We start from the raw sequence: 27,024 nt of genomic DNA, 5'->3' as shown, positions 1-27,024 counted from the left end.
AATGAGAACACATGGACACAGGAAGAGGAACATCAAACTCTGGGAATTGTTGTGGGGTGGGGGGAGTAGGGGGGATAGCATTAGGAGATATACCTAATGCTAAATGACGAGTTAATGGGTGCAGCACACCAACATGGCACATGGATACATATGTAACAAACCTGCACATTGTACACATGTACCCTAAAACTTACAGTATAATAATAATAAAATTTTTAAAAAAGAGTAAAGGCAAAAGGAACAGCATATAAGAATTGTAGTCTAGTTGATAAAGTGGCTTCCCATGGGGATGCCGGTTACCAGTGCTGCTACTGCTACACATGTGTACTGGAACTAAACAATTAAGTAGATGGATGGTAGATGGTAGAGGCCAAGTGATATCCATCCGTCCCCTCCAAATCTCATGTTGGAATGTGATCCAAAATGTTGGAAGTAGGGCCTGGTGGGAGGTGCCTGGGTCATGGGGGCAGATCCCTCATGAATGGCTTGGGACCATTTTCTTGGTGATGAGTGAGTTTTCACTCTATTTATTAGTTCACACCAAGAGTTGGTTGCTTAAAGGAGCCTGGCTTCTCTCTTGTTCCCTCTCTCACCATGTGATCCACTAGCTCCCCCTTCACCTTCCACCATGATTGGAAGCTTCCTGAAGCCAACACCAGAAGCAGATACCGGCACTATGTTTTATGTGTAGCCTGCAGAACCGTGAGCCAAATAAAACTCTTTTATTTAAAACAAAATACCCAGTCTCAGGTATTCCTTTATAGCAACACAAATGGACTAATACTCCAAGTTTCTCACTATTGAAGTGGGGGTGAACAGATAAACTAGAGGAGGAATCTAGATTAATCCATGTGCTAACAGGCTAGGGTTTAGATATCAACATGTTAAACATGAGTCAAACTCATGATAAACTTAATATAGATACACATGGTTACACATAGAAATATTTACAAATATGTGTATATATACACCTTAGTACACACATGTACTTTTTTCATGTCAGCTAAGAGGACCTAAAAAATTGACACCCCCATGGCAACAAGTACACCTAGTGCCCACATCTTGGTTTGTAATATCATTCTCCAATAAAAGGAGTCAGGTTCCTTGGAAAAATGTCTGATTCTAAGACTGGGGCAGGAAATAACACAAGATGAGTCTAGAGCATCTTGTAGTACCAGAAGTAAGGAAGTGCTCAAACCCACAATGATGGGGGTATGTCAAAGTGATGCAGGAGCCAAGTGAAAGAGGCTCCGATGGCCAACAAAAATGGAAACATTTGAGCAACAAAATAAAGTAACATGGGTCTATAATCCAGAGTAAAAACTAAATATGCATGATTCCATACTGATATGAATAATGATTAAGTTACTTAATAAATGGAGAAGAGACAAATCTCCCATGCAACAGAATTCCAAATAAATCATGTAAAACCATTCCCTCAAGACGGAGGAGTGTAACTCCCTACTCTTTAAATACTAGGTTGAGCATAGCGACTTTCTTTCACAGAGCACAGTATGAAAAGGGCAGGAGAGGAGAGAAACTTCACAGGGGAAAAAACCTGAAAGACACTACTTCTAGCCAGGTGATTAAGGTCAACAGCAACAATTACAAATCATGTCGATAGTATGTACCCTCGATATGATGTGATAAAAATGCCACTTTCCCTCTGTGATCTTCCTCTCAAAACACATAACCCCCACCTCATCATGAGAAAAACATCAGACAAATTCCAATAAGGAGTATCCTACAATACACCTGACTAGTAGTCCTCGAAACTGTCAAGGTCATCAAAAACAAGGGAATTGTGAGAAACTGTCATCACAGTCAAGAGGAGCCTAAGGGGCAGAAAATGACAACTAAATGTAATATGGTATCCTGGATTGGATCCCGGAACAGAAAAGGAACATTGGATAAAAAGTAAAGAAATCTAGGTAAACGATACACTTCAGTTAATAATGAGGTGTAATATCCGTTCATTAATGGTAACGTAACCACATAAACGTAAAATGTTAATAATAGAGAAACTGTGGAAGTTGGGGGGAGTATGTGAGAACTCTCTATTATCCAATCAGTTCTTCTATAAACCTGGCCGGGTGCAGTGGTTCATGCCTGTAATCCCAGCACTTTGGGGGGCCACGGCGGGCAGATCACCTCAGATCAGGAGGTCGAGACCAGCCTAACCAACATGGTGAAACCCCATCTCTACTAAAAGTACAAAGTTAGCTGGGCACGGTGGAGCGTGCCTGTAATCCCAGCTACTAGACAGGCTGAGGCAGGAGAATCGCTTGAACCCCGGAGGCAGAGGTTGCAGTTAGCCTGGATCGCGCCATTGTACTCCAGCCTGGGCAACAAGAGCAAAACTCCATCTAAAAATTAAAAAAATTCTTCTATAAATCTGAAATTGTTCCAAAAACAATAATAAAGTCTATTAACTTTTTTAAAAAACTGGAAGGAAAGAGAAGAAAGGCAGGAGAAGGATTTAGGGTTGTCACTTTTCAGAGATGGCTACAGTGATCTGTTCCCCCGGCTGGCTTCTTATGTGGCTCCGCCTTGCAGAGGTGGAATTCTTCATCTCCACACTGCACACCAATCTGGCCAAACCTGCCTTAATTCTAAAATGTAGCTGCTGGCACTCAGCAACAATAACCTTCTAGAGCACAAAACGGAAGCTATTTTTAAGTGATACCAGGAATTTCTAGAAACATTTTAAGCAATTGATTGTGAGGGCTTCACAGTGTTTAAAAAAGATCACTTGGAGCTTTAAAGGAGCAACTAAAAGATGAAAGAGAACGCTCATCTGAACACTTCACAAAGAAAGAACAAGGGGCAAGGTCCAGGACCATAAATGACTAAACAGTATTCTTCATTTATCTGAACTGGTTTCCCAGGGTAACCACTCTCCTCTTATTGAAGAGTCTCTGAGGGCAAGCAGCCAAATCCTACAAAAAGCTGAGCTATCCAGGCTGGTGGAGGAAAGGGGTGGGGAGCTAAACCACCAATTTGGTTAATTAACATTGTCCCTGGTTAACACATTGCTGTTGTCCCTGGTTCTTTCTCCAAACATCCAGTCCCCACCCAAATACCAGGTACAGCTTGATGCTAATCAGAGTGAAAGTTGTCAGTCTGCAAGGGAGTAAACAAATATGGTCATTAAATGAGAAGACACCAGAGGATCATAATGAGGAAATAAATGCATCAGACCAACCAAAAAACTGCCTCTTTTTCTTCCTGTACTTTGTGTGTGTTTGTTTTCTTAAAGACCAGTATGAGCCAGGAGCAGTGGCTCATCCCTGTAATCCCAGCACTTTGGGAAGCCAAGGTGGGAGGATCACTTGAGCCCAAAAGTTACAGACCAGACTTGGAAATATAGCAAGACCCCATCTCTACAAATAATTTTTAAAAATAGCTGATGTGGTGCACACCTGTAGTCCTACCTACTCAGGAGGCTGAGGCAGAAGGATCACTTGAGCCCAGGAGGTTGAGGCTGCAGTGAGTTATGATTGTGCCATTGCACTCCAGCCTGGATGACAGAGCGAGATCCTGTCTCTAAAAGACAGTAAGGAATAAGTAAAAGATAAAGACCAGTATGATAGTATCTACTTGTATTTTTAAAAGCCAAAAATATTCTTAAGTACAAAAATTCATGTTATTTATAACAGTTAACTTTTCTGAAAATGCTTGAAATTGGAATATATTTGTCAAGGCTGGGCGCGGTGGTTCAAGCCTGTAATCCCTGCACTTTAGGAGGCCAAGGTGGGTGGATCACAAGGTCAGGAGTTCAAGACTAGCCTGGCCAATATAGTGAAACCCTGTCTTTACTAAAAACACACAAAAAATTAGCTGGGTGTAGTGGCAGGTGCCTGTAATCCCAGCTACTTGGGAGGCTGAGGCAAGAAGAGGAGAATCGCTTGAACCTGGGAGGTGGAGGTTGCAGTGAGCTGAGATCGCGCCACTGCACTCCAGCCCAGGTGACGGTGCGAGACATCATCTAAAAAAAAAAAAAAAGAAATATATGTGTCTCTTATGCATTGACTCTGGAGTGGAAAAGGAAAGGGATTCTGGAGTGGAAAAGACTACGTGGTCCATGGCCATCTAGAGTGGAGAGAGCCCCACCGCAGAGCCTGGGTCCAGCCACCCAGCCTCTCCGGGCAGCACCTTCCATGTGAGGTATCAAATCCAGAGAGTAGATTCAAGACTTCCTGGAAGACACAAAAGCCAACTTCTAGAGCTTTATCCCTCTCAGGTAAAATCCTGGATAACAAAATCTCTCCCGTAAAATTGAAAACACAAGCCCAACTTGGAACAAATAGATGTACTAAAATCAGCATAATATGGTCCATTCCTGAAACTATCTTAATCAGAGTAAAGATATGAAAAATACTTGAGTGACTTGACTTGAATATTGAATTCAGTTGGATCAGGGATTGGCAAACTTTTTCTACAAAGGCATCACAGGCCATATGGTATTTGTCAGAAACTATCCAGCTCTTCTGTTGTACCACTAAGGCAGCTATACACAATACATAGATGAATAACTGTGGCTGTGTTCCAATAAAACTTTATTTACAAAAACAAGCAGCAGACTAGAGGCTAGATTTCGCCCACAGAATATACTTTGCCAAGTCCTAAGATAATTTCATCTTTTCAACTAAAATAGTAGCCATTCATTCAAATTTCAGTAACGGAGCAAAATCTCACTCATTCACAAGAACAAAGTGAAAATGAATAGAAGTCTCCTTTATGCATTTCACAAAGAAACTCAGTTGAAAGTAACACAGTTGTGAACAGCACCTGGCTGTCACCAAACAAAACTCAGCCAAGGAGAACCTCCTGGGGACCTATTTCCTCTAGGAAGTAGTACTTGGGAGAAGCATGCAACATATGAAACAGACTGGAACTTCACAAGGGCCAGGAAAGCTCATTTTCTCTGTCTCTCTCTTCCTAACACACTCCCTTGCCCGGGAGGTTTTAGTTGGCTCCTAGGCTGTCCAGGACAAGTTGCACTTTCATCATATGGCATACAAGACCCTCCACAATAGGTCCTAACCTTATCTCCAGCCATCCTCCACATCCCTTCCCACTCCCTAAAGTACTCTGACAATATAAGACAACTCACTGCACCTCAAACGCATCACTTGCCCACAAACTTTCGAGTCCCCAGGACTACCAGAGTGACTGTTAAATTCATCATGCAAAGCATTTTTTTTTAGAGTGAAAGGAGTGCTATTAATAATTATGCAGGGGCCAGGCGCAGGCGCCTGTAATCCCAGTACTTTGGGAGGCCAATGCGGGGAGATCACTTGAGGTCGGGAGTTCAAGACCAGCCTGGCCAATGTGGTGAAACCCCGTCTCTACTAAAAGTACAAAAATTAGCCAGGCGTGGTTGCGGGCTCCTGTAATCCCAGCTACTCGGGAGGCTGAAGCAGGAGAATCACATGAACCTGGAAGACAGAGGTTGCAGTGAGCAGAGATTGCACCACTGCACTCCAGCCTGGGCAACAGAGCAAGACTCTGTTTCAAAAAAAAAAAAAAAAGATAAAAATAAAAAAAAAATTATGCTGGGACAAGAATATGCCAAAGCAAACCATAATGTAGAGTCCTTTAGCCTTAATTCACAATGACTTCTCTGCTATGAAGGCCACTGCAGTTCACTCTGGTGAACTCCTACTCATCTGTCGAGGCCCAGGTCAAGTATTCCTTCCTTTCCTGTTCTTTTGCTGATATCTTTATAGTAAAAGTAACCACTCTCTTATCTTTATATCTATTATAGGCTTTGTCACATAGTATGAAGTATTGTATTTCTACTTCTACTACACACGTATGTTTCCTTTGAGGACAAGGATGTTTCCTCTGTGTACTTGGTTTTGCACTGGAGTTGGCTTATAAATTGTGCTCAACAAATGTTTATTCATTTTCTTATAATAACATAAACAGTCAATTCGCCCTCAAAATCACTCTTTATAAAGCATAAACCGGTGGTTCTCAACCATGGGTGATTTTGCCCTCCCAGAGGATAGCTGCAATGTCTGGAAAGATTTTTTCTTGTTACAACCAGAGAAGATGCCATTAGCATCTACTGGGAAGAGGTCAGGGACGCTGCTGAGCAGTCTACAATATACAGGCTAGTTCCCCCACAACAAAGAATTATCTAGCCCCAAATGCCAATAGTGCTGGCATTGAGAAGCCCTGCAATAAACCAAAAACTTACCTCGCTTCCTCATGCGATTACTATAAATTCTGGAATAGGGAGATAGGAAGTCACAAAAATTTGCAGCACATATGCCATAAGCATATTCAGAAAGCCACCACACTTCAGGAGTTAGTGTAACACAAGACAAGTAAAAATGGCACAGGCTTGCTGTGGATGCCTGAACTGGTCTGAAAAGCTGTGTAGATACACAGGGCTACACAGGGTGCTTTGAATGTTATTCTCATGCAGAGGTTATTACTTCAACACATGAATGACACAGCACCTATGCAGCAGAAGTAATAACACAGTGGCACTTCCTCAGCCACCTACCAAATCAAACGGAAAGTAGGCCGGGCATGGTGGTTCATGCCTGTAATCCCAGCCCTTTGAGAGGCTGAGACAGGTGGATCGCTTGAGGTCAGGAGTTCGAGACCAGCCTGACCAACATGGCGAAACCCCGTCTCTACTAAAAATACAAAAAATTAGCTGGGCGTGGTGGCATATGCCTGTAATCCCAGCTACTCGGGAGACTGAGGCACGAGAATAGCTTGAATCCAAGAGGCAGAGGTTGCAGTGAGCCAAGATCGTGCCACTGCACTCCAGCCTGGGTGACCGAGTGAGACTCCATCTCAACAACAACAACAACAACAAAGGCAAAGGTAAAGTAAAAGCTACACACTCTGGACCCTTCCCAAGTCACTGACATTTCAAATCTAAAATAAATTAAAACTGTTCATTACAAAAGTTGAATCTGAAACATTTTCAATTACCATGAAAAACAAGCACCACTATTATATGTAAAAGAAACTCTATTTGGAGGTTATTTTCAACCACATCATATCATAAAAGTAATTGCTAAAGAAAAACTGAGTCATCAACTATTTAACTGCTTCCATTAGAACAAATCTTTTAAGCTAGCTTCCCTAGTAAAAGAAATCTCCACTCTTCAACCCTTGCTTGGTAAATTTTCCAGATAACTGACTCAAAAACGGATCACACACTTCTCTGTCTTCGTAAACTGAACAACCTACGTCAGATTTACCTTTTCTGGATGCCCAGAGTCATCTTAACTATTTTTTAAATTGTACTATACTGATATAAAAGGAACAGAGAGGCTTGTCCCTTCACTAAATGGCCCCAAGTGGCCTTGGTTTTAAAGGTCCTGTTATAATTTTCAGGGTCACCCAATAAATGGCAGCTATTATTCCTTGTTGCAATCAGTGTATCTACCACTGGCCTTCGTGCCAGCTCCTTCTCATTTGGCTTTTCCAGAAATCTAGTATAATAACCAGGAACACCTTATTTAAAACATGCGTAAAGAGGCTGAGTGAGTAATTGTGGGGTTCTATCAGGCACAGAGTTTGTGGCCCGTGAATTTTCACATCTACGTATGTTAACACTGTGGAGCTCTTCTTCTCCACCCCCACCTACTAGCCCTTGTAGTCAGGAACAGGGAGGCTGCCATACAGGTAAGGAGTAAGAAATAAAAAAGGCCCAAAAAGGATAGATTGCATGGACAGAATGAGGAACAAGAAGTGAGAGAAAATTCAGGGTGAACCACGACCAGTAAAAATAAGGTCATTAAACTCCCAAGGGTGAAGTTCAGGTTAGTTACATTTACAACAATTACTTTCTACTCCTAAAGGACAAATACCTTTAAGAAAAATAATGGAGATTTGCGGATGTTATTTAAAACTCTACAGAAAATGAGCACTTAGGTCCCTATACAATTTTAATTCGGAGGTATTGATCTTTTTAAAAAATGGCAACACATAACCAAAACATCCTGTCCATTTGGCATCTACCTTAACCTGCCTGGAAAAAAAAAATCTACTAATTGAGAGTTTCAAGAATGACTCATACATCAAGGTGACTTTTAAAAGTTTATCTGCAGGCTCCAAAACAGTAATTATTGTGTGTGCTACCCCCAAATATCCTACTCTTGATTCGGAGGACACAGACCCTACCATCAGACTTGCACAATTAAGAATGCCTAGAATGGCCGGGCACAGAGCGGCTCATGTCTGTAATCCCAGCACTTTGGGAGGCCAAGGCAGGCAGCTCACTTGAGGTCAGGTGTTCAAGACCAGTCTGGCCAACATGCTGAAACCCTGTCTCTACTAAAAATATAAAAATCAGCCAGGCGTGGTGGTGCGTGCCTGTAGTCCTAGCTACTCAGGAGGCTGAGACGGGAGAATCACTTGAACCTGGGAAGCAGAGGTTGCCGCCACTGCACTCCAGTCTGGGCGACAGTGAGACTTGTCTCAAAAAAAAAAAAAGAATGCCCAGAATGTACATTTATACCCTTTTAACCCCAACTGGATTAGAAGTTTAACTTGAAGCTACCAAAAGGTGTTGACAGGGAAAGACAGGAATATAAAAATCACAATCCAAAGTCAATCTATTATTAGGTCTAGGTTTATTAAATATTGATAGCATTTGATAAAAGAGCTGACTTGCACAATAGCATCGCAGAGACATCCAACTCTAAACTACCTCATTCCCAAGCCTGCATCTCCTTCACACCAGCTAGAATTAAAAAGGAAACATCCAGCTAGGATTAAAAATAAATCTTTTAGATGGTAGGTCATACATCATTGCCATAGGCACTGAAAAGGCACCTGGTAATACTCAACATCCATTCACATCTGATAATATTCAACATCCATTCTTAGAAGAAAAAAAAGACAGAGATGGATGCTTTTCCAACATCATAAAATATATCTCAGCATAAAAGTCAGCATCATGTTTAACAAGAAATTCTACTCAGGAACAAAATGAGAACCAGCATTTTTTAACATGGATCTGGAGATTCCAGTCAACGTAATTAGACAAGAAAAAAAATTTACTAATACAAAATTAACATATAAAATATGTGACTTTAATACAGACAAAAAATAACCAGTTACAAAGCATAATCAAAGAAAATACTTCATTCATGATGGTTACAAAAAGTAAAATATCAGCCTGGCCCAGTGGCTCACGCCTGTAATCCCAGCACTTTGGGAGGCCGAGGCAGGTGGATCACAAGGTCAGGAGATCAAGACCATCCTGGCTAACACAGTGAAACCCCATCTCTACTAAAAATACAAAAAAATTACCTGGGTGTGGTGGTGGGCGCCTGTAGTCCCAGCTACTTGGGAGGCTGAGGCAGGCAGATCACGATGTCAGGAGATCGAGACCATCCTGGCTAACACGGTGAAACCCCATCGCTAATAAAAATACAAAAAAATTAGCCAGACGTGATGGCCGGCGCCTGTAGTCCCAGCTACTTGGGAGGCTGAGGCAGGAGAATGGCGTGAACCCAGGAGGCAGAGCTTGCAGTGAGCCGAGATCGTGCCACTGGACTCCAGCCTGGGCGACAGGGCAAGACTCCGTCTCAAAAAAAAAAAAAAAAAAAAAGGAAATAAAAATAAAGCTCTAAGTAAGAAAGACCAATAACCAAACAGATACATAGTCAACAGATACAGCCATAGTTCACAGGCTGGGCATGGTGACTCATGCCTGTAATCCCAGCTACATGGGACACTGAAGCGAGAGGATGGCTTAAACCCAGGAGTTCAAGGCTGCTGTCAGCAATGACTGCACCACTGCCCTCCAGCCTGAGTGATCAAGTGAGACCCTGTCACAAAAAAAAAAAAACAGGTGTAGTGGCCTGCGCCTGTAATCCCAGAACTTTGAGAAGCCAAGGCAGGGGATTACTTGAGCACTTGAGACCAGGAGTCTGAGACTAAGACCAGCCTGGGTCAACAGAGCAAGACGTAATATCTCAAAAAAATTTTTTTTAATTAAAAAACAGTTCACAGATAAGGATATATACACATATATATATGTATATGTATATATATGGCCCCTCGATGTATGAAAACACATTCAACTTCATTCACAAAAGGGTAAATGCAAATTAAAACTGACCTGAGAAATCATTTTTACCTCTCAGATTTTCAACAGTTCAAAACCACATCCTATTGATAGGCACTTTCTATTTTGCTAATGGAAGTGTAAAACCTTTATAAGGGGCAATTAGGCAACATATATCAAAATTTAAAAATGTACATACCTTTATGCTTAGCTATTTCTATTCTCAACATTTACCCCACAGAAATAGGTGCACATGCGAGAAATTATGTATGTACAGGTATTGCAATGTAGATTGTTTGTAACAGCAAAAACTGGAACCTACCTAAATAAGCATCAATAGCAGAATGATGAATGAATCACAGTAAATCCATACAATGTACACTATGTAGTCATAAGAAAAGAATGAGGAAGACTTTTATCTCTTTCTATGGAATGATCTTTACAAAATAGTGTAAGTGAAAAATAAATTGCTGGCCGGGCGCGGTGGCTCACGCTTGTAATCCCAGCACTTTGGGAGGCTGAGGCGGGTAGATTATGAAGTCAGGAGATCGAGACCATCCTGGTTAACACAGTGAAACCCTGTCTCTATTAAAAATACAAAAAATTAGCCGGGTGTGGTGGCGGGCGCCTATAGTCCCAGCTACTCAGGAGGCTGAGGCAGGAGAATGGCGTGAACCCAGGAGGCGGAGCTTGCAGTGAGCTGAGATGGCACCACTGCACTCCAGCCTGGGTGACAGAGCAAGACTCCATCTCAAAAAAAAAAAAAAAAAAAAAAAAAGGATAGTGAAAGAGTGCTCAAACCTATCTGCTTACATAGGCATTCAATATCTCTGGGAACATATAGAAGAAACCAGTAACATTGGTGATTATCTTTGGAGAGTGAGACTGAGAGATAGAAGGAAGGGGGAAACAATTCATGGCATTCTCTTTTGGATTAAAAACCATGTGAATGTAATATCTACTAAAAAATGAATTCAAATTAAATTTTTAAAAACCCTTAGTAGCATTTGAAACACTCCTCACTCTCCACCCTCAGCCCCCAACCACTTACTAAATTCTGATGATTCTCTCTAAAATATCTCTTGTTTAACCTATTTCCTTCCCAATTCTGTGGCCATACTCCAAGTCCTTAGACAATTATCAAGGGTCTCCTAGCTGGTCTCCGTACTCCCCTCTACCCATTAAGAATGCACCTACACTCCACCACCAGATTCAACTCCCTTTAAGGAGATGACCTTGGCCTAGACCTGATGAAGTCCCTCCTCTATGCAGAATGCCACGCTCCTCGTCTTGGCATTCAAATCCAAACCACCTTTACAGCTCTGTTGTCTGTGCTTATGTTTTTTAATTCCAATTATACTAGAAGCTTCTTACAGAACACTCATTATCAAATCCATCTTTTTATTCTCAAAGCTCTTAGAATGGTATCTTGCACATAGTAAATACTCAAGAAATGTTATTTGAATAAATGAATAAATAATAAATAGTCATATAATTTACGGAATTTAGGCTGGGCATGGTGGCTCATGCCCATAATCCTATCACTTTGGGAGGCTGAGGTGGGTGGATCTCTTGAGTTCCAGAGTTCGAGACCAGCCTAGGCAACACAGCCAGACATGGTGGCGTGTGCCTGTGGTCCCAGCTAATCCGGAGGCTGAAGTGAGAGGATCACTTGAACCCAGGAGGCAGAGGTTGCAGTGAGCCAAGATCATGCCACTGCACTCCAGCCTGGGCAATACAGCAAGACTCTGTCTCAAAAATAAACAAATAAATAATCTTTTTAAATGAAGAAAAAAATAATTTACAGAATTTATGTATCTGATTATATTACACTGAAAAACAAAAATGAAAATGAAAAACATGGTCTCTCATTCAAGAAACTTGAAGAAAAAAAAGTTTAAGAAAACCAAATACTGTTATTTGCCAGTGATAAGTTTATGCTAAAATAATCCATTTCACTAGAGTTTCCAACTCCAAACACGGTCTCCTCACCTCCACCCGCATCTCCCAGTTTCTTTGCTTAGCTTAATACTTTCCTCACCTCCAAGACAACACTGCCTCAAATTCAATGCCCTAAGTGATTTCGCTTCCTGCCTTTCAAATGGGATACAAATGGCTTAAGTACCTTGATGCTGCTTGTCCTAACAATATAAGTAATAAATAAATAAATAACAACGTAAGAAGATATACAATTTATTTCATTGATAATAGTTTCCCTATGATTTAAACTTAAGGAACACCTAGTCTCCACAAACCCACAGGAAAATCTGTAAAGTTTTACACTGCATATAATAAAAGTAAGTCAGTCTACTATATCCTTACCTATCATTTTTTCTACCTGAATAATATTAAAGTCCATTACACACTCCCCATGTCATAAAGAGGCTATTTAACATCATTTTAATGATGTCTGCTCCTTCTCCTCCCCCTCCTTCTTCTTGGTGTCAGCCAAAGTAGAGAATCAAAGATTTAACAGCTTTCATGAAAACAATGAAGTATGTCAATATTTTAATAGTCGTAACATATTTTATCCATATTCTTATTACAGAAAATGAAAGTATTCTCTCATTAATCAAAGCAAAACAAATTCTAACCTTTTAAGATGGCAGAATATTCTTATTTGTGGCAGTTTCATAAGACATATACATTTGTCAAAACTCATTGAACTGTACACTTGAAAAGGTTCAATTTTATATATTGCAATAAACTCAAATTTCTTTAAAAATAAACTTTTCTAAAATCAAATATTTCTCCTTTCCAACAAATACAGTATATTAGAATAAGGATTCAATTCCAAGCAACTTAGAAGAGTTTAAAGATTTTACTGCAGGTTGAGCAAATGAGAAGTTACTCCAGTTTTACGCATGGAGAAACTGATCACTGAAATGAGTTGTATAGCTTCCCACACTGTTATTGTCAGGCCATCACCAGAGTGAGCAGACTCATGAATAGAGCACCAGTCCTGCCACCATTTTGGCTCAGTAATGAGGCCTTCGGTAAGTTCTCAATCCCTTCAGCTGCAGAATGAGGAGGTTAGACTCCTTTGCTAAGGGCCACTTCAACTTTAACATTCTGAGTTTATATTCTAGAGATTTGAAGTATACTTTAAATGTCCTTTAAGGGGGAATAAAGAAACAATTTTTTTTTTTTTTTTTAAAGAGATAGGGTCTTGCTGTTGCCAGGCTGGAATGCAGCGGTGCTATCATAGCTCACTGCAGCTTCAACCTCCTGGGCTCCAGCAATCCTCCCACCTCACCCTCCCGAGCAGTAGTGACTACAGGTGCACACCACCACATTCCCCTGAGTTTTTACATTTTTTGGCAGAGATGGTGGGGTCTCATTATGTTGTCTAGGCTGGTCTTGAACTCCTGAGCTCAAGCAATCTTCCCACCTCAGCCTCCCAAAGTGCCGGGATTACAGGATTGAGCCAGGGCACCCAGCCTTTAAAATTCTTTTATCAGCTAACTGATAAATACTATTAGAAAACTAGGACAATCCAATGCACTGAAGGACAGCAATCACGGGGTATTCAAATTACAAAAGATTTCCAACTTTACGACAAGCTTTTACATTAAGAGATTCTCTAGGCCACTTAGATATTAGTTCACAGACATTAATTTTGAGAGGAAAGAAGACAGAAAAAGTGTTAACTGCCATAGCTAAGAATAAAAGCATTCAAAGGAAACTAAACATCTCTGATAGTATGACGAAAATAAATGTACATCTGAGTCAATTCCCCTATGAATTTTCAGAACAACTGTACTGTATAAAGAAGGCATGAATAGGCTAATGAGAACCACCTCTGTTTAAAAAAAAAAAAAACTGGCACATATAAAGTGCTTAAGAGGCATAAAATAATTACAAAGGTTTTTTTGGTCTGTTTGTTGTTTTTACAAAAAAGGAAGCCAGGCATGGTGATGCCTGTCTGTGTCTGTGGTAACAGCTACTCAGGGGGCTGAGGGGGGAGGATGGCTTGAGCCCAGGAATTCAAGACCAACCTGGCCCATTTAAAAAACAAACAAAAAAAAAAACAAAAGGAAGCAAAAACTTCATCTACATGGGGAAAAGGCAAAGAAAAAGCCCCAAATTTTAAACCCAAATTTCATAGTCAAAGACCATCAGAAAATTCATTTTTTTTTGAAGATGAAGTCTCGCTCTGTCGCCCAGGCTGGAGTGCAGTGGCACAATCTCGGCTCACTGCAACCTCTGCCTCCCAGGTTCAAGCAATTCTCCTGCCTCAGCCTCCCGAGTAGCTGGGACTACAGGCGCCTGCCACCACACCCGGCGAATTTTTTGTATTTTAGTAGAGACGGGGTTTCACCATGTTTCCCAGGCTGGTCTCAAACTCCTGACCTCAGGTGATCCACCCGCCTTGGCCTCCCAAGAGAAAATTCATTTTCATAGAAAAAAAAAAGCTGAATATATTACTACATTTCTATTTATAAAGACAGCATTTCCCAAAGACTCTTCTAAATAGTTTAAAGGAAAAAAAATGGGTATCCGTGGTTAAAATAAGCACAATTACTGCTTACTATATCACCTGGTATGAGTTACGATTGCATTCAGCTGCATGTGATAGAAACTTACCCATAGTGGTTTAAACAATCAGGGCTCTATTTTTCTACTAGAACAACCTGTCCAAAGATAGAAACTCCAAGGCTGGTAGAGTATTTGCAAGAAGCCATCAAGAACCCCTTCAATCTTTCTGATTTGCAACTCTTACCGCTTGGCCTTCCTGGGGCAAGATAGCTACACCCCCTTCATACAGGAAGGTGGGAAGGGAAATGGGAAAGTTATGTGCCAGCCTCGGAGATCCTGTTTATCAAGAAACCAAAGCTCTCCTGGAAGCCTCTGCCCTGCAACCACTTCTACTTATATTTCACTGGCTGCTACTGTGTCACCTCTGGCAACACGGGAGTCTGGGGAGATGAGAATTTTTAACTAGAATTTTTGCCACCTAGAGCAAAACCAGAATTCCATTAGATAAGAGAGGCCATTTATCTTAGAAATTCAAAATACACATTTGATGTTAAGGGCTCTCAGAACTGTGCAGTAAATAAACATGTTTAACTTTTTTTTTAATACAGTATTTCTCAGTTATTTGAACATAAAATTCTTTATTTCCTTTGAACAGCCTGTTGAAACAGCACTTGGTGCAATTCATCCTGGGAAATGCTGCTTTGGGAACCAAAAGAAGAAAAAGAAAATCTACTCTTATGAAATAGATTTTTTTTTTTTTTTTTTTTTTTTTTTTTTTTTGAGACAGAGTCTCACTCTTTTCGCGCAGGCTGGAGTGCAGTGGTGTGATCTTGGCTCACTGCAACCTCTGCCACCTGGGTTCAAGCGATTCTCCTGTCTCAGCCTCCCAAGTAGCTGAGACTACAGGTGACCCCCACCACGCCTGGCTAATTTTTGTATTTTTAGTAGAGATGGGGTTTCACCATGTTGGTCAGGCTGGTCTGGAACTCCTGACCTTGTGATCCACCCACCTCGGCCTCCCAAAGTCCTGGGATTACAGGCATGAGCCACCGCACCCGGCCAAAATAATTGGTTTTCATATGTAGGAAGGTTAAGGAAATAGGTTGCGTTTAAGCAAGGGGTTCTGGAAATAAAATTGCTGAAGTGATAACAAAATTCTACAAGCAGAATCTGATATGTTTTTACTTTTTATGTAAAGTCACCATTCTAGTGAGAAAAATCTTTTATCTTTCCACTTTATGCTTTTACAGGTTGGGCCACACCCCCTCTCCTCTTCACCATCCCTTCTCAACTCCTGAACTGTCATTTCCTTACATAACTCCCCTCTGTTCTAACATTCTCCACTGGTCTTTAAATGTCCATTCCTGAGCTTCTGCAAGGTTTCACTCATTCTTTGCTTCAGCCTCTCATGCTTTCATAATTTTTCTTTCTCCTACTTTCATTTTTGTTTTCTTTTTATTCTCTCTTACATTCTTTAAGGTACACCAGCATCTCTTATTTTCTTAAAATACTACCAAAACAACCTAGGGCTTAGCGTTTATTTACTGAGGCAGTCCCCTCTGCATATTTTGTATTCAATCTGTACAAAATGACTGTCCTTTGAAATCTCATGTTAGCTAAATGCTGTAACAAACAGACTCTAGTATTACTTCCAAGAATAAATGTGCATATTTATAGGGAAAAATCAAAACATAATTTTTCATTCTGATTCTAAAGCTTTCACAAGAAAGACATTCATCATATCCAGTTCCATTAAAATATTCACTGCTTTTAATCCACTTCAATGGTGAAAAGAAGAAGTAAATTACATTTTTCACATCTCCAAACACCATCCATTTCCATGACACACACAGGTATCTCCTTGCCATGAAAAGCCAGTGGTTGTCTGTTTTGGAAGAGAAGTAAGAAAGTGCCACTTTTTATTTCCTGAAGAAAAAAAAATTAAATAGGTCAAATACATAAAACTTTCATGAAAAAAGCAACACTTCATTTCAGCCATTAAAGAAAAATGTGTTTAAATTCCCCAAAGGAACTCTATGCTCTAAACTGGGAAAGGCTTATTCACTGCTGACTTTCAAGAACCAGACATGACTTATCACACCGTGTAACCAAGGCAGTGAATGGAACTGAAACCCTAAGGAGTCTTCTTATCTTTCTGCTTTCTAGATACCAGGAAAAAAAAAGAAGCAGTTGAGATTATTCACTCTTCCAGTAAACAGGCCTCTAGAAAGTCAGAGGAATGGCTGGGCATGGTGGCTCATGCCTGTAATCTCAACACTTTGGGAGGCTGAGGCGGGCGGATCACGAGGTCAAGAGATCAAGACCATCCCGGCCAACATGGTGAAACCCCGTCTCTACTAAAAAGTACAAAAATTAGCTGGGCATGGTGGCATGTGCCTGTAGTCCCAGCTACTCAGGAGGCTGAGAAAGAAGAATCACTTGAACCTGGGAGGCAGAGGTCGCAGTAATCCGAGATTGCGCCACTGCACTCCAGCCTGGGCAAGGAGACTCAGTCTCAAAAAAAAAAAAAAAAAAGAAAGTCAGAGGAACATGAAACACTCAAATGCCATAAAGAGCCTTTTCTTGCCAACTCTTGGTTATATGGATTTGCTATACTCTTTAGGGGCTGAAATTACTCATCCGAGAAGGCATAGCCAACTTGCCCCAAGGTAGAAATTTGGACAGCATCAATTTAGGTCCAGCAGAACACTTCTCAAATTGCTTCCAAAGAGAAGACTGGCTTCTCCTAGCCAGCAGGGGAGCTAGAAGAAACATACAGCCACTCACCCCCCTCATGCCTTTCAGTCCTGTCCAAAGTTCAAGCTCCTTCCTGCCCCCGACCCCCGACCCTTTCCCACAATGTCACACCCACAGTCCAAAACATCCCTCAGATCCCCACCCTCCTACACCTTCGTACTGAACCTCTTGGGACCACCCTTCACCCCAACCTCTCTTCTTATCTTGGTTGAAACCTGGAACTCTTGATGGAAGCACATTGTAGCTTCTCCTCATTGCCCAAAGCTGCTTCCAATATAAGACTCCTCCACTCTTGGGTAAAATTTACCTCCATGTCTCTCAATCATTCTATCTCATTCACTGAAGAACTCTTCCCCTGCTTCAGTCCTCCCTGAGTCACCAAGTCCAGCAGTCATTCCAAATGACCTTAGAATCCACCAAGCACACTGCCCAATTAGTTCCTTGACCTCATTCTGTAACCTCCTTCTTGGTGTTACTGTCTTCCTCTCAAAGACCTACCGTGGTTTTCCCATCACTACTCAGAATGACTCCAACTCTGACAGTACCTGGCAAACATCTCACTCCATTTCCTTTTGTCCCTATGAACTCCTTCCCTGAGATCTCTCATGCCACCTCTCCCACCACACCAACTCTTCTATCTCTTCTGATGCTCCAATTTGCTAGCACCTCTATTTTCGTCTTCTCTGACAGGCCTCTTCTATCTACATCTCCTTTCTCCTCCATCCTACATCAACTGCCCACTAACCAATGATCTCAACTCCCTCACACTCTCTTAAACACTCACTCAACCAAATCCCAACCCCAGATCCTTCTACCTATCACCTTCTCTGTTCCTCTCCTCAGGACACGCAACACCAAGGAGAAAACCACACAACCATTAACAGCAGATGGCATAACAGATTCAGGGGCTCCATTCTGGAGACCCTCAGAGCTGCCCAGCAAACCTGTTGAGCTCTCTTTCCATTCCCCCCAGAGGATTTTGTAGGGTTTTTTGTTTGTTTGTTTGTTTGTTTGTTTGTTTAGACAGAGCCCACTCTGTCGCCCAGGCTGGAGTGCAGTGGTGCGATCATGGCTCATTGCAGCCTTGACCTCCTGGAGTCAAGTGATCCTCCCACCTCAGCCTACCAAGTAGCTAGGACTACAGGCACACGCCAACTCGCCCAGGTAAGTACAGATGGAGTTTCTTTATGCTGCCCAGGCTGGTCTCTAACACCTAGGCTCAAGTGATCCTCCCGCCTCAGCCTCCTAAAGTGCTGAGACTACAGGTGTGAGCCACCATGCCTGGCCAGAGGCTTTTTCAAACCTCCCCAACTTTGCCCAAGCCTCAGGGCCCACCATCACCCCTTCCTCCCACTCCACTCTCAGACGATAACCTCACCTCCTACTTTACAGAGAGTAAAGCAAGAATGCCTTCAACTTCCTGCCCACCCTCAAACTCACCTTCGTCTGTATCCATCAATGTCTTCCTTCCCATTCAGTGGATAAATGTCCTTCCTCCCGCTTCAGGTCAACATGCATCCCGGCTCAGAACTCTATCCACACTAGACTTCCTAGGCATTCGCTCTACTACATTAATGCTCTCTTATGCTCTCACACTTCCCTCTCTGTCAGTTTAATGTGCCAAGACTCTCATCTTTTTTTTTTTTTGAGACAGAGTTTCACTCTGTCACCCAGGCTGGAGTGCAGTGGCACAATCTTGGCTCACTGCAACCTCCGCCTCCCAGGTTCAAACGATTCTCCTGCCTCAGCCTCCCGAGTAGCTGGGACTACAGACGCATGCCACCACACCCAGCTAATTTTTGTATTTTAAGTAGAGATGGGGTTTCACTACATTGGCCAGGTTGGTCTCAAACTCCTGACCTCGTGATCTACCCGCCCTAGCTTCCCAAAGTGCTGGGACTACAGGCGTGAGTGACCACACCTGGCCAACTCTCTCATCTTAAAAAAAAAAAAAAAAAAATTCCCCTCAGACTTAACTCCTGCTCCAACTATGACCTCTTCTTCACAGTCAAGCTTCTTGATATATCACTCCCAACTTCTCTCCCAGTGAATCTGGCTTCCTTCCCCACCCCTCCAGTGAAACTCCCCTAGCTACAGTCAGCAGCACACCAGCATGGCCATAGTGGCCAAACTCCACAAACACATTCAGACCACACTTGACCTGGCTTCTCTGGAACATCTTCCCTGAGCCCTCAATAAATGCACACACTCCTGGGTTTCTTTCTATCTTGCTAGCCAATCTTTTCCCTCTGTCTGCCTTTTACTTCACTATTTTTCAAACTGTCAGTCTTGAACCTAAGTCTCAAAATCCTGGGCTTAAGTGATCCTCCTGCCTCAGCCTCCTGTAGCTGGGACTACAGGTGCATGCTACCACACCTGGCTAATTAGAGGGGCGAGGTCTCACTATGTTGTTCAGGCTGTGTCAAACTCGTGGCCTCAAGCAATCCTCCTACCTCCGCCTCCCAAAGCACTGGGACTACAGGCATAAGCCACCATACCCGGCCCACTCCATATATTCTTTAATAGACAGCCAGACCTAGCAATCCCATGATTAAGTATTTAATCAAGAGAAATAGAAATATATGTCCACAAAAAAGGACTTACACTAGAAATGTTCACAACTTTATTCATCAAAGCCAAAAACTACAAACAACCCAAATGTCCATCAACAGAATGTATAAGCAAACTGGGTGAACCCAAACAATGGCACACTACTCAGCAATGAAAAGGAGCTACAACTGATGCACGCAACAATGTGGCTGAGCTCCAAAGTATTATGTTGACCGAAGAGAGCCAGACATGGCAGAACACCTACTACGTAACATCATTTTCATGAAATCTGAGAAAGATAACTGGTGATAAAAGTCAGCAAGCAGCTGTAGAGAGGTGGGGTGGGTGACTGATTGGAAATGGGCACTGGGGAACTTTCTGGGCTGGGGGAGACATCCTATATCTGGTTCGATGGGTCGATAATATGAATATAAAATTGCCACCTCATTTCCCTTTTTTAAGTATTTTCTGAGAGTGCCACAATCTCATGGCAAAGGCCTTTCGGATTTCATACCTGTATGATTCCCTGTACTCCTTCTTCGTCACCTTCCTTCACAGGCTACCCTGCTCTCGTACTGAAGTTCTTATCTTTTCCCAAATAGATGATGTTCTCCTTCACCCCTGGCCTCTCTACTTGAACAACCCCACAGCTTTGGCATGGCCACCTCCTACTGTCTTCTGAGACTCAGCATAAATATTACTACTGCCAGGAAGTCTTCCCAATCCCCAAACTAGATTTGTATTTTTAGTAGAAACGGGGTTTCACCATATTGGCCAGGTTGGTCTCAAACTCCTGACCTCGTGATCCGCCCACCTTGGCCTCCCAAAGTGCTGGGATTACAGTCATGAGCCACCACACCTGGCCAACTCTCTTATCTTAAAAAAGGCTTGTGCTTAACCATTTCCCTCCCCAGAATGTGAATTCCCTGAGCACAGGGTCTCCAAGTTATTTGCTGAGGGTGTGCCAGGTGTTGAGAATGGTAAATGTACTCAACGTTTGTCTGATGGGTGAATGAAACATTCAAAAATTGCTTTCTCCTCAAGCTAAACACAGAAGGATCAACAGTTGCAATATCAATATTTAAGGAAATAACTTTGAAAGAATAAAAGGTCAATATTTTATATTTAATACTTCAGTAACCATATATACACAGGAGACTGTATTATATCAAGATCCGGTGCAAACAAAAAAGAAAAGCAAGACAAACAGACTCTGCTAACTCTTACTCTAAAAGCCAAGATAAAAGGAAAATGAAAGTCTTCTTGGGTAAATAAATGAATCTCAGGGAGGGCATCCTGAGCAAAGGGAAGACTCTTTGATGGATACAAAAGTGGTCACTTTTTCAGTTGATTTAAGCAGAGGCAAGAGTTAGCCCAACAAACCTCTCTGAGCTGTGTAAATTCCAACAGAAGCAGCTAGGAGCCAAACAATGATTTGGAAACGTACCAAGAGCTCAAAAGCATCAAGTCTAGACACCTCAAACTCCCCTGAGAGGGATCTGGCTGCCTGCCTGCTGCCAAGATCCCGGCTGACCCCAATTTCTTGTATTCCATAATCATTTTTAAATGGATTGCTAAGAGGTAACTTTAAGAGAAGCAGCCTCAGCCACCTGCCATCTTTCACATCTCAGAGGGGCCCCGTCTTTCCTTTGAAAGGGAAAGAAAATGGACTAGTGTTAAATTGCAAGTGAAATAAATTCCTTAAATATCAGGAAGCAGAGAATATAAGTAAAGATCTTCCTCTAGCACTTCTAGCTGCCAAATGAATCTTCAAAGCAAAAAAGTGCTGGCTGTATTTCTTCAAGTGCTGTCTGATTTGCCAGAATACTTTTCACCATTCCAGAACTATTATCGGCTGGCTGCTGGTTACCAGCAGGGCTTCTCTTTCTTCCTTCTCCTCCCAGTCAAGAATGCAATGTATGGCAGGGCACGGTGGCTCATGCCTATAATCCCAACACTTTGGGAAGCCGAGGCAGGTGGATCACGAGGTCAGGAGATTGAGACCATCCTGGCTAACACGGTGAAACCCCGTCTCTACTAAAAATACAAAAAAATTAGCCGGGCGTGATGGCGGGCACCTGTAGTCCCAACTACTCGGGAGGCTGAGGCAGAAGAACGGCGTGAACCTGGGAGGTGCAGCTTGCACTGGGCCGAGATGGCGCCACAAGAATGCAATGTATGGCTCAATATAAAAGGCGGGCTAAGCGCAGTGGCTCACGTCTGTAATCCCGGCACTTTGGGAGGCCAAGGCGGGTGGATCAGGAGTTTGAGACCAGCCTGGTCAACATGGTGAAACCCTATCTCTACTAAAAATACAAAAATTAGCTGGGTGTGGTGGTGGGCACCAGTAATCCCAGCTACTCGGGAGGCTGAGGGAGCAGAATCCTTTGAACCCAGGAGTTGGAAGTTGCAGTGAGCCAAGATCGCATCATTGCACTCCAGCCTGGGCGACAGGATGAGACTCCACCTCAAAAAAAAAAAAAAAAAAGTGACACATTTCCTCTTCTATATTTTTTTTAAATCCTCCCAGATGCCTCATTACCTACCTGGCTCCATTGTCAGCATCTGAGCCTGGCATCTGAAACCTTCAAAACAACAAACCCATTTAAAGCACAGGCATGTCTGTAGGGGTAAAAGTGAAAAGCAAAAATTGAGATAAATGAACCAAAAAGTGATAGCCACTGTCATTGAAAGTAAACACCATATGTAAAAGAGCAAACACACAATTGGCTAACACAGCTTTGACAAAAAAAATTATGTCAATTTTTTTAAATCATCATAACACACACATAACAAAATTTGCCATTTAGTCATGTTTAGGTGTACAATTCTGCGACATTAGTTGTATTCACAATTGTTATGCAACCATCACTACTATCTATTTCCAAACATTTTTCATCACCCCAGAGAGAAATTCTGTAACTATCAATCAATAACTCCCCATTCCAATCTTTCCTCAGCCCTTGGTATCTTCTAGTCTACTTTCTTTCTCTATGAATCTGGCTAGTCTTGATATTTCATACAATGGGAAGCATACAGTATTTGTCCTTTTGTAACTGGCTTATTTGACTTATTAGCATAATGTTTTCAAGGTTCCTCCATGTTGCCACAAGTATCAGAACTACATTCCTTTCATGACTAAATAATATTCCATTGTGCATATAAACCACATTTTGTTTATCCATTCATCTACTGATGCACACTTGGGTTGTTTCCATTTTTTGAATCTTGTGAATAATGCTACAATGAACCTTGCCATACAAGTATCTATTTGAGTCACTGCTTTCAACTATTTTGGGTATATACCTAGGAGTGGAATTGCTAGGTCATATAACACACAGTATTTTTTTTTAATCAAGTACATTCAATAGTTTAAAAAAAACTTGGATTTTTTTCCTGATTAAAAAGCAATACATGTTCATTGTAGGAAATCTGGAAAATAATTACACCACCCAGAGAAAGTCACTGTTAATATTTTAGAATATTCCCTTAAAAATCTTACTGTCTAGTTATACACATACACAGAGACAGACATACATGGATATTTTAACTAAAACTGGGTTATTTCCACTTATCATTATATCAAGAGCATTAACTCCACTGTCATTAAATGTTCTTCAGAGGCCAGGTGCAGTGGCTCATGCCTGTAATCCCAGCACTTTGGGAGGCCAAGACAGGCGGATCATGAGGTCAGGAGTTGGAGACCAGCCTGGACAATAGGTTGAAACCCCATCTCTACTAAAAATACAGAAAAACTAGCCTAGCGTGGTGGCATGCACCTGTAGTCCCAGCTACTCAGGAGGCTGAAGCACGAGAATCGCTTGAACCCAGGAAGTGGAGGTTGCAGTGAGCCGAGATTGCACCACAGCACTCCATCCTGGGCAACAGAGGAAGATTCCGTCTCAAAAAAAAAAAAAAAAAAAAAAAGTTCTTTAGAAACAACACTTAATACCTTAATAATATTTCATCAGATAGATAAAGCATAACTTTATTAACTATTCCCCAATTTAGGCTGTTGCATATTTTCCATGGTCATAAATAACACAGCAATGAACATCTTCATGAATTATTTCTTCTGCACTTCTTTGATTACTATTTTAGCATATCTTACAACAAGTAGAATCATTGGGTCAAACAATATAACCATTGCTAAGGCTGTTGATAAAGATTACCTATTTGTCTTCCATAAAAGTCATACCAATCTATATTTCTACCAGCAAAAACAAGCAGCTTTTTTAAGTATAAAAATAAATTATATAATCATAAAATAATATAAAAGAACAGCTTCCAAACTGGTAAACTATGTGTTAGCGATTATCTTTTCTATTAAATGATGTGACCAGGCTAGATGAACTAAGGTTTTAGACATCTAGGAAAATGTCAAGTTTTCAAATGGCAATCCATATTTTAAACTAACAGGCCTGCTAAAGCACTGATATATTTACATATGGACATGTGGAGAGAAAGATTTATGTAAAACCACCACCTTCCTGATAGCTGTCCCCATCCCTAAATTTTCTCTTTGTCCTTTTTATACAAGCCTGAATAGACTAAGGACAACTCTAATGCCTATAATACATGCCTATAATGCCTATAATACAGTGCCTGTGGCACTGAGTCATCTCCTTGGAGACACCTTCTTCCCAGCACATCCATCACCCAATCTGGTTGCTTCACATGAAAAGAGTGGGTACAGGAGTTAAGGTTGCAGTGAGCTATGATTGCACCACTACCTTCCAAACTGGGCAACAGAGCAAGACCCCATCTCTTAAAAAAAGAAAAAAGGCCGGGCACAGTGGCTTATGCCTGCAATCCCAACAGTTTGGGAGGCTGAGGCGGGCAGATCCTGAGGTCAAGAGATTGATACCATCCTGGCCAACATAGTGAAATCCCGTCTCTACTAAAAACACAAAAATTAGCTAGGCGTGGTGGCACATGCCTCTAGTCCCAGCTACTCTGGAGGCCAAGGCAGGAGAATCACTTGAACCTGGGAGGCGGATGTTACAGTGAACCAAGATTGCGCCACTGCACTCGAGCCTGGCGACAGAGCAAGACTCTGTCTCAAAAAAAAAAACACGAAGGAACAAGCCATGCTAACAAAAGGGGTGCCAGAGTCATTTTGGGAGGAGAAAATTACCTAAAATTCCCTCCCTCATCAGCAAACAAGGTGTCAAATTCCTGCCACTAGGACTCTGGTCCAAAGTTATAGTCCCCAAAGTCAACACCAGTGACATGGGGCTCCATGGGGCTCCCAAAGTCACCACAAATATGCTCTAGGGACACTATCTGAACCAGAAGCCTCAAAACAAGTCATTCAGTGACACACGATCCAGACCCCAAGCCCACTTGCTTTGACCAGAATCAGGCTTTGGTTTGTTCATTGTTTTTATTTTTGGCTTTAAAAATTGTTTTGAATCAGTTGACAATCTTTAAAAATTAAGACAGCTTCTCATACAAATCTACATCTCTAGTTTCTCTTGCAATATCCAGGGATCTCAACAATGGGGTCCATTCACTACACGGCAACCATAGGCCACAGCTGAGAAGCAGCCGCCCTGTCAGAAGTGATGCACTCTCAGGTCTCCACGCTCCCACCTTCTCCAGACGCTCAGGATGCCAAGGCAGAGGTCAGCAGCCCTTGACCAGAGGGGTTTATACTGCTTTTCTGACACCCTTGTTTCTGTGACACAGCCTGAGACCTGGAGAATATTTGAGCTCGTGACCCCTGGTCTGATACGAATAACGTATCATGCATACAAATAGGGTTACTGGCCAAACATCTGCAGATCCTATCATGACTAAAAAAATCCAAAATACTTAAGGCTTTACTCAATTCAGAGAACCTCTTGCCATTAGGGATTGCCTGAAACAAAAGACACTACTAAGTTTTGGTTTTTGTTTTTTTTTTCTGAGATGGGGTTTCACTCTTGTTGCCCAGGCTGGAGTGCAATGGCATGATCTTGGCTTATTGCAACCTCCGCCTCCCAGGTTCAAGTGATTCTCCTGCCTCAGCCTCCTGAGTAGCTGAGATTACAGGCGCGTACCACCATGCCCGGCTAATTTTTGTTTTAGTAGAGACAGGGTTTCGCCATGTTGGCCAGGCTGGTCTCGAACTCTTGACCTCAGGTGATCCACCCCCCCCTCAGCCTCCCAAAGTGCTGAGATTATAGGCGTGAGCCACTGCAACCAGCCACTACTAAGTTTTTTAATGAAAAGAGGAACTCAAGTTTTTTACTTTTTCAATAATAACAAGATTAGAAATCAATTAAGAATTTAAGAAAAATTAAGCATTTTATTAAATTGTTTTTTATCAAAAAAAAACCCTTGTATTAAGAAAAACTAAGAATTTTTTAAGTCGTTTCCTTCCTGACTACTGTATACAAAATATTAGGCTTCTATTGAAGCAATGACATAATGATGAGTAAGACCCTGCCTGGGCCCTTGCAGGCAGATGGCGGACAGCGTGTGAACGGAGCAATGGCAGGAGGCACAGCGGTAAAGGTAATGGCATCTGCCTGGAAAAGCACAAGAGCCCTCAGGAGGTGACAGGAAGCCTTTATCAAAGGACAAGGCATCTGCCTGGCTAAGGAGAAGGAACAAGAAGCAAGGCTATGACACAAGTTCAAGGTGGAGCTGGGCTTTGGTCCCATTCTAGCAGAGCTGAGACTTCCTTTGGAGGTCACAGGAAGTCAGCCAAGAGTTTTTAGTGTTGCATGCTTTAGAAAAGTTACCAGGGAGATGGTGTTGAGGTGCCTAGAAGAAGAGGAGCTTGGGCTCAGGGAGGCCTTAAGAAGATGATCGTGGAAGTCCAGACCAGATGCAAGGAGCATCGAAACAAAGACAAAGGCAGGAGGAGCAGACCAGAAAGGCAGCTACAGCTCAGTGGCTGTTAGATACTGACAAATGAGACGAGCAGTTATCAGAAAAGACAAGGGCAGGAGGAGCAGACCAGAAGGGCAGCTATGCCTCAGTGGCTGTTAGATACTGACAAATGAGACGAGCAGTTATCAGAAAAGACAAAGGCAGGAGGAGCAGACCAGAAAAGCAGCTATGCCTCAGTGGCTGGTTAGATACTAGAGAACGAGACGCAGCAGTAATCAGAATGATTCACAAAATTTCAGGCTTTTGCAACTCAGTGGACATCAGAAACACTGGGCCAACACAAAGAATAAAGGAGGGGGAGCAGT

The 27,024-nt window shown here is 42.0% G+C and overlaps 1 protein-coding gene across 2 annotated transcripts in view; it reads right to left on the bottom strand.

Annotated features, from left to right (window-relative positions):
• OSBPL10 (oxysterol binding protein like 10) overlaps positions 1-27,024 on the bottom strand; it is a 331,186-nt gene that overhangs the window by 269,422 nt on the left and 34,740 nt on the right. The window lies entirely within an intron of this gene.

Source organism: Nomascus leucogenys, chromosome 4 (assembly GCF_006542625.1).
Source record: "Nomascus leucogenys isolate Asia chromosome 4, Asia_NLE_v1, whole genome shotgun sequence".
NCBI lineage: Eukaryota > Metazoa > Chordata > Mammalia > Primates > Hylobatidae > Nomascus > Nomascus leucogenys.
The sequence above is the reverse complement of the archived record's forward strand: the minus strand, read 5'-3'. Positions and strand labels throughout refer to the sequence as shown.